At 42.9% G+C, this 6,687-nt stretch overlaps 1 non-coding gene across 1 annotated transcript; it reads right to left on the bottom strand.

Annotated features, from left to right (window-relative positions):
* Positions 1-1,361: 1,361 nt before the first annotated feature.
* trnat-ugu (transfer RNA threonine (anticodon UGU)) lies at positions 1,362-1,435 on the bottom strand. Its single transcript has one exon. It is a non-coding gene; the product is annotated as a tRNA-Thr (tRNA).
* Between the last annotated feature and the right edge of the window lie 5,252 nt (positions 1,436-6,687).

Raw genomic sequence — 6,687 nt, 5'->3', positions numbered from 1 at the left:
GATGGAGAGCAAACTTAAAGGCGTAAGAATGTGAAAGTGAATGTTAGAGTGGGCAAGGCCGCAGTAAATCTCAATGAAATAGACCATGATCGTGGAAGGAAGGAAAAGCTGGAAGAAGCGGCGGGTCTGAATTTTGGATCATCCAACAGAGACACGTGAGAGAACAAAAACAGGATACAGACAAAGGTGCTGGGGCAGAAAGGCAAAGAAAGAAAGAAGAGGAATGAAACGAGAGCGAATGAAAGAATGGGAGAGAGGGAGGTGAAAGAAAGAAAGAGAGAAAGAAAGATAGAAGGGAGCGAGAAAATCAAGCGTGCAATACTCACCCCGCAAACGGGCGCTGCTCCCAATCGGCTACACTTCGCCCCACAGACCCTCATCCCATTCACACCATCCGACAATACACTGTCAATGCTGTGCAGAGAGACAGAGAGTATAAAGGCATAAAGAAACACACACCATCCTACAATACACTGTCACTGCTGTGCAGAGAGACAGAGAGTTTAAAGATACAGAGATACTTACATACTATCCTACAGTGCACATTAAACATCAGTGCAGTGAGTCAGATAGTTTACAGGTACAGAGACACTCACAGCGTCCCACAATACACTTTAAACCATGTGCAGTGAGACAGAGCGTTTAAAGATGTCGAGAAATTCACCTTTTTTTTCCAAAAGTGGCACATCCCAGAAGCAAGAGAGAGCGTGGGTCAGTCTCCCTCTCCTGATAGAGCTGAGGATTGTCAGTAGGGAGTTCCCTCCTCCCTGTATTGGCCGTGGAGGAAGTGCAGAGTAGATTTAATAGAATACCTTCAGCATGACCGAGGTTAGGCTGACTGGCCTGTAATTACTTGATCTATCCTTTTCTCCCTTTTTGTACAACAATACAACTTTAGCAGTCCTCCAATCCTTCGGCATATCACCTGTAACCAGGGAGGATTGGAAAATTATGGTCAGAGCCTCCGTTATTTCCTCCCTTGCTTCTGTTAACAGCCTGGGATATATTTCATCGGGGACTGGAGATTCAGGTGGAGTGATTTGGGGACTTCATTTTCCTCTTTGCAAAGATTCTCACCGCAGTTCAAGATCACAAGTCCAGGTCCAAATTAGGACTACTTCCGGGTTTGAACCTCAAATCGTGAATTGCACCCTGACCCCAACGAGCCCAGAAACAAGAACGTGACTCTAAGTTAACCCGTTACAGACACATTCTATGAGACGTCTGACTGCACAATGAAAGGGCGTTTTAGAAGAGTCAATCTGATATCCGTTTCCTCCTCAAACCTGAACAAATACCAATTCCAAAGTGCCATTTTGTCGCTTGATTCCACAAATCAGGTAAAAATAATTAGTTACACAAGGCACTGCTGGGAATTGAACCCAGGATCTCCTGTTTACAAGACAGATGCTTTAACCAACTAAGCCACAGCGCCCATTCATGATAGCTTAGCACCACCGCCTCTCACTAATATCTATCAGCGATACGTCACTGTCTGTTTGGGGTTCAGACCGTTTCATCTTTGTCTGTTTCGCTTGTCCGTTCACCTGTGCATCCCGATGCTGCCTGCATATCTCGTTGTCTTTACCTTTGTGTATCCATCAATGCGTTGATAAACGGATGAGTATGTGTACTTATGATTGTTACATTAAATAAATTACCGGTTTAGACAATTCTCTCTCTGAAAGTGAAGAACAATTGAGACGAACTTTACAGCAAAGTATTGTTTATTTTGGTGCTGAAAATAAAAAACCGGAAGAGGTCCAAACAGGGAAAAGGAGAAAAACCTGTTCGGGAAAATGAGGACAACAGTCAAGATTTTTACCAGTATATTAAGTGAAAGAATGGAGGCTTACAGTAATGTGGGCCGCTGAAAGACAGATGGAGGTGATATTGTAATTGAAAATCATGAAATGTAGAGTTGCTAAATATTTACTTTGCTTCGTTCTTCACAGAAATAAATGAGGCTAACATATCAGAGATATGAGGAAAACTGAAAATAAATCAAGGGGATTCAGTATGAGTAAAATAATGGCAATGGAGAAAATAATTAGATTAAAGATAGACAAATCTCCAGGACCTGATGGTTACCATCCCAGGGGACTGAGAGGACGATGTGACGAAATTGTACATGCTTTAGTCATGATCGTTCAAACTCTCTTGATTCAGGAATTGTTCCTTTGATGGAAACAATTTCAATGTCACTCCATTATTTGGGATGGGTAGCAGAGATGATGTTGGAAATTCGAGACCCATTAGTCTGACATCCGTTGTGGGGAAGTTGCCAGTATCCGTTATTAGGGAAAGAAAGATTGAGCACTTGGATAAACATGAATTGATCAGAGAGAGCCAGCATGGATTTGTAAAGTGTAAGTCAAGTCTAACAAAACTAGTTGAACTTTATGAAGATGTAACTAACGTGGTAGATAATGGAGTGTCCATGGTTGTTATATGATATTGACTTCCAGAGGTATTGGATAAGGTACCATATAAGAGACTGTTAACGACAATGACAGTGCGTAGAATTTAAGGCAACCTAATGAAATGGGTAGGGAATTGGTTAGAAGGTGGGAGACAGAGTCCCGGTATATAAATGACGTAGACGAATGAATAGAGAGCCGTATATCCACGTGTGTCGCTGACACCAAGATAGGTGTCACAGTGAGTCGTGTAGATGGAAGCATAAAGTTGCCAAGGGAAATTGATAAAATAAGTGAGTTGGCAAAACGGTGGCAGATGGAGTAACATAGAATTACAAAGAAACAGGCAATTCTGCCCAACCAGACAATGCCGGTGTTTATGCTGCAAACAAGCCTCTGCCATCCCCATTTAATCTAACCCTATGAGCAAACCCTTATATTCCTGTCTCCTCCATTTGTTTTTCGAGCTTCGCTGTAAACGAATCCATGTTATTCGCCTAAACTACTCCTTGTGGGAGCGAATTGCACATTCTAAACACTCTCTGGGTGAATGTGTTCCTCTTGAATGCCATGTTGAATTAAATAGTGACTACCTGATATTCATGGCCCCAATGATTTGGAGTCCCCACCTCCACAAGTGCAAACACATTACCTACGTCTCACCTATCAAACACTTGCATAATCTTAAAGTCCTATACCAGGTCACCCCTCAGCCTTCTCTTTTCTATACAGAAGAGCTCCAGTCTGTTCAAAATTTCAACATGGAAAAGTGTGAGCTCATCTACTTTGGACTGAAGCAAGATAGATCAGAGTATTTTCTAAATAGTGAGAAGCTAGGAACTGTGGAGGAGCAGAGAGATTTCGGGGTCCAAGTACAGAAATCGCTAAAAGCCAGTGGAATGGTGGAAACATTAATTTAAATGTCTCATGGGATATTGGCCTTAATTTCAAGGAAGCTGGAATTCAAAGGGGGGGAGAATGTTACAGATATAAATCCTTGCTGAGACCCCATTTAAAGTATTGCATTCAGTTCTGGGCACCAGATCTCAGGAAGGAAATATTGGCCTTGGAGGGGGTGCAATGCAGAATGACCAGAATGATACCGGGGCTAAAATGGTTAAATTATGAAGACAGGTTATGCGGAGGTCGGTCCTCATTTTTCTCTTTTGGATCCGGCCCCATCCGTTTACTGTGGACGGGAGCGCGTCTGATACTAAGTCAGTCAGAATCGGATGCAAATCACATCACGGGCACAGCGGGTCTGGGACTGGCGACTGGTTTTACATTGAGTCTTTTTTATGGGATAGGCTGTACATTGTTTGTATAATAATAATAAGTTTGATACAATGAAGGTTTTTTCAGTTATTTCCCATTTTCACCCACACCAGTTTTATGTAGTAACAGGTAACAATATTTAAGGGATGTGATGTACAGTGTTGGTTGAATCAGTGTAATTTAACTTGATATATTGTAGAATCTCTTGTCTATCCCAGGCTTAGACCCTCACCTCGTTTAAAACCAGTCACTCACTGATACAAATAAACCAGTAACAACCCCGAAACCTCAACGGGTATATTTGTTCCGATACTGAGTGACGGTCCCAATTTCCACTGAAATTCTCGATCAGCAAATACCAGAGGCTTTTTTGGGTTTGACAAACTGTGAAACTGATTGTTTTAAAAGCCGGAAAGAGGGAAAAACTGGCGGTTGATATTCAGTGTTCTACATTAACTCTTTCTGTTTCCGATTTACTATTTATCTATGTGTGTGACTGACAGGAGCGGCTATAACGGAGCCCAGTGACTGGGTAACGAGCTGCACTGAATCATTGTCCTGTGTTGCAGACCGGCTCGTTAGACCTGTTCATTTCGTCTCATCTCATTGTCAGCAAACAGGAAATTACTGAAGTTGAGGCTGGTGAATAACAGCTCGAAATATCAATCCTCTCTACCGTTGGGGACAGAGTCTTCCGAAAAACAGGGATTTTCACTCGTGCAAATTTCATCCACATTTTCTGCTCTTCATTTCTCTGATCTGTTTGATGCGGCTTTCCCTTCAATTCACGACCTACAGGAAAAACCCGATTTTCTCGTCGATTTTCGGGTCAAGAGGTATGGTGAGATTTCAAATAATTGAAATCGACCCTGATTAACGCCAATATCGTCACCTACACGTTTGACAAATGCAAAGCGGCTTCACTCACGGTTTTGCTGCACAACTCGTTCAAAGATACTGTCGGTAATTGGAGGGTCTTTGAAGTGATGACACGAACATAACAGTTCGCGCTGCCGTTTTTCTCAAGACGCTTCAGATTCATGTGGAATGATTTCGGTCCGGCGGTTAAATCCGCTCCCTCTTCACAAATCCGCCTTTGAACCCGTATCCTTTAGTATTTTTGATGACCGATACCAAATCGGTTTGCCCTGTACTGAACATTACTTTTTTAAATATTACAGATAAGCAGAGCACTTGAACTGTCACAGCTGTGAATTTGACCTTTCTCCCTCTCCTCTAGATCTCCCCGGTAACTGCCACTAACCACAATCTTCTGTCACACTTCTCCATCAGGAAGTTCCGAGCCTCGGTTTTCAAATGAAATAACGCCCATCTCTTCAATCACCGACAGCTCAGAGAGAGTTTCTCAGTTTCATTTCACACTTTTTCCAAATCCTCCTTAAAGCACCATCAAAAGTTGCCCTTTAGTTAAGAATAAGATCAATAAAAGTTCTTATCTTCTGGGGTTTTGTTTCAGATTCCAGGCCTTTTAAAGTTCACTGCGGATATTTATCGAAGCGCATCTTGATTGGACGCTTCTTGGAGAATTCGGAGAAAGATCACAAAGCGATAATTCAGAGACGGAAAATGAAGCTGTTTGACGGGAGCACTGATAGAACCGATTGTGCGCTGCTCTTGTGGCGCAAGCGCTCAGCGTGCGGTACTTTTATGAACTCCAGAAATGCCCAGGTTGTGAGTTTGAGCCTCATCTGGAACAATCGAACATTTTGAGTTCAAGGTACAACTGGTATGTTCCATAACGCATCTACTTCTTAGTGTTCCCATGTGAGCACTTGGGTTCCTCTGGCCTACCGTCTTGCAATAGTAGGTGTGAATTTACTTGTTTATAGGGGGAGAGGGAGCTATTAGCGGCAGCTGATATGGCAAACGGGCCGGTACGAGATCTTTAAATCTAAAGAACTAAACATACAATTCTTCTTTTCGTTTAGCGGATATTCATCAGTTGGAAGTTTCGTGTGGGGAAAATCTGGATGGGAAATATTCTCCCTGGTGTCACTGTGAAACGGGTGAAATTATTCAGTTTACAGATGTTAATACGCTGAATGGTCGCGAGGCATTTTCCAGCTCCCGTGTGGGACAAGTTCAGCTTTTGAGCCACGATGTAAAGTGTTATTTTAATTGCTGCTAACGAATGACAAGATATTGTTAAATAATAGCTACATCATGAAATAAATTTAAAACAGAAATAGATAGTTTCCTAGAATTAAAGGGAATTCGGGGTTACGGGGAGCGAGCAGGAAATTGGACATGAATTTAGATTTGAGGTTAGGTTCAGATCAGCCATGATCTTATTGAATGGCGGAGCAGGCTCGAGGGGCCGATTGGCCTACTCCTGCTCCTATTTCTTATGTTCTTATGTTCTTATTTGGCATAAACACGAAGAACTGTAAACTCACGAGTTCACTGTCCATGTTTCTTACGTCATGTTCAACAGAAACAAGGAGTCTCCTCAACACGTTGCTGACAATTTTATAACAGGGACCCTCACCCAATTTCGACGTCTACGATGGATAATTCAGAGTCCTACAATGAATATGTACGATAGGAACTTAACAAATTGCGAGCCTGCGTAGCTCAGTAGATAGAGTAACAGACTTTTAAAACGGGTCGTGATCTGAGGATCCAGTGTTCTGGTTGTAAATTTTGAAACAGCTGGCAAGTTCTGTCTTCGCAGCGGAGCAACAACTACGGGACAGACGATGCCTGCGATGTGTTGTCAAAGCTTCCGTGTTATCTTGTTTCCCAGGGATGGGCAGAAATGCGCTGTCTGAAGCCGCAATGGCAGCTTCCCGCCAGCAACGTGTGATTGGAGAGAGCGGGGCCTGACAGGCGGCCTGAATGTTGTTGCTCTCGTGGCCTCACTCAATGCGGGAGCTGGGGAACATCGAACATCGAAAAACTGATCTGTTTGTTGCCGCGGCTGCAATGCTGTTTATAACTGTATTTATAAACCGAGGCAGCGCTGCAGGAT

The sequence above is a fragment of the Heptranchias perlo genome, chromosome 20 (assembly GCF_035084215.1).
Source record: "Heptranchias perlo isolate sHepPer1 chromosome 20, sHepPer1.hap1, whole genome shotgun sequence".
NCBI classification, from domain to species: Eukaryota; Metazoa; Chordata; class Chondrichthyes; order Hexanchiformes; family Hexanchidae; genus Heptranchias; species Heptranchias perlo.
The sequence above is the reverse complement of the archived record's forward strand: the minus strand, read 5'-3'. Positions and strand labels throughout refer to the sequence as shown.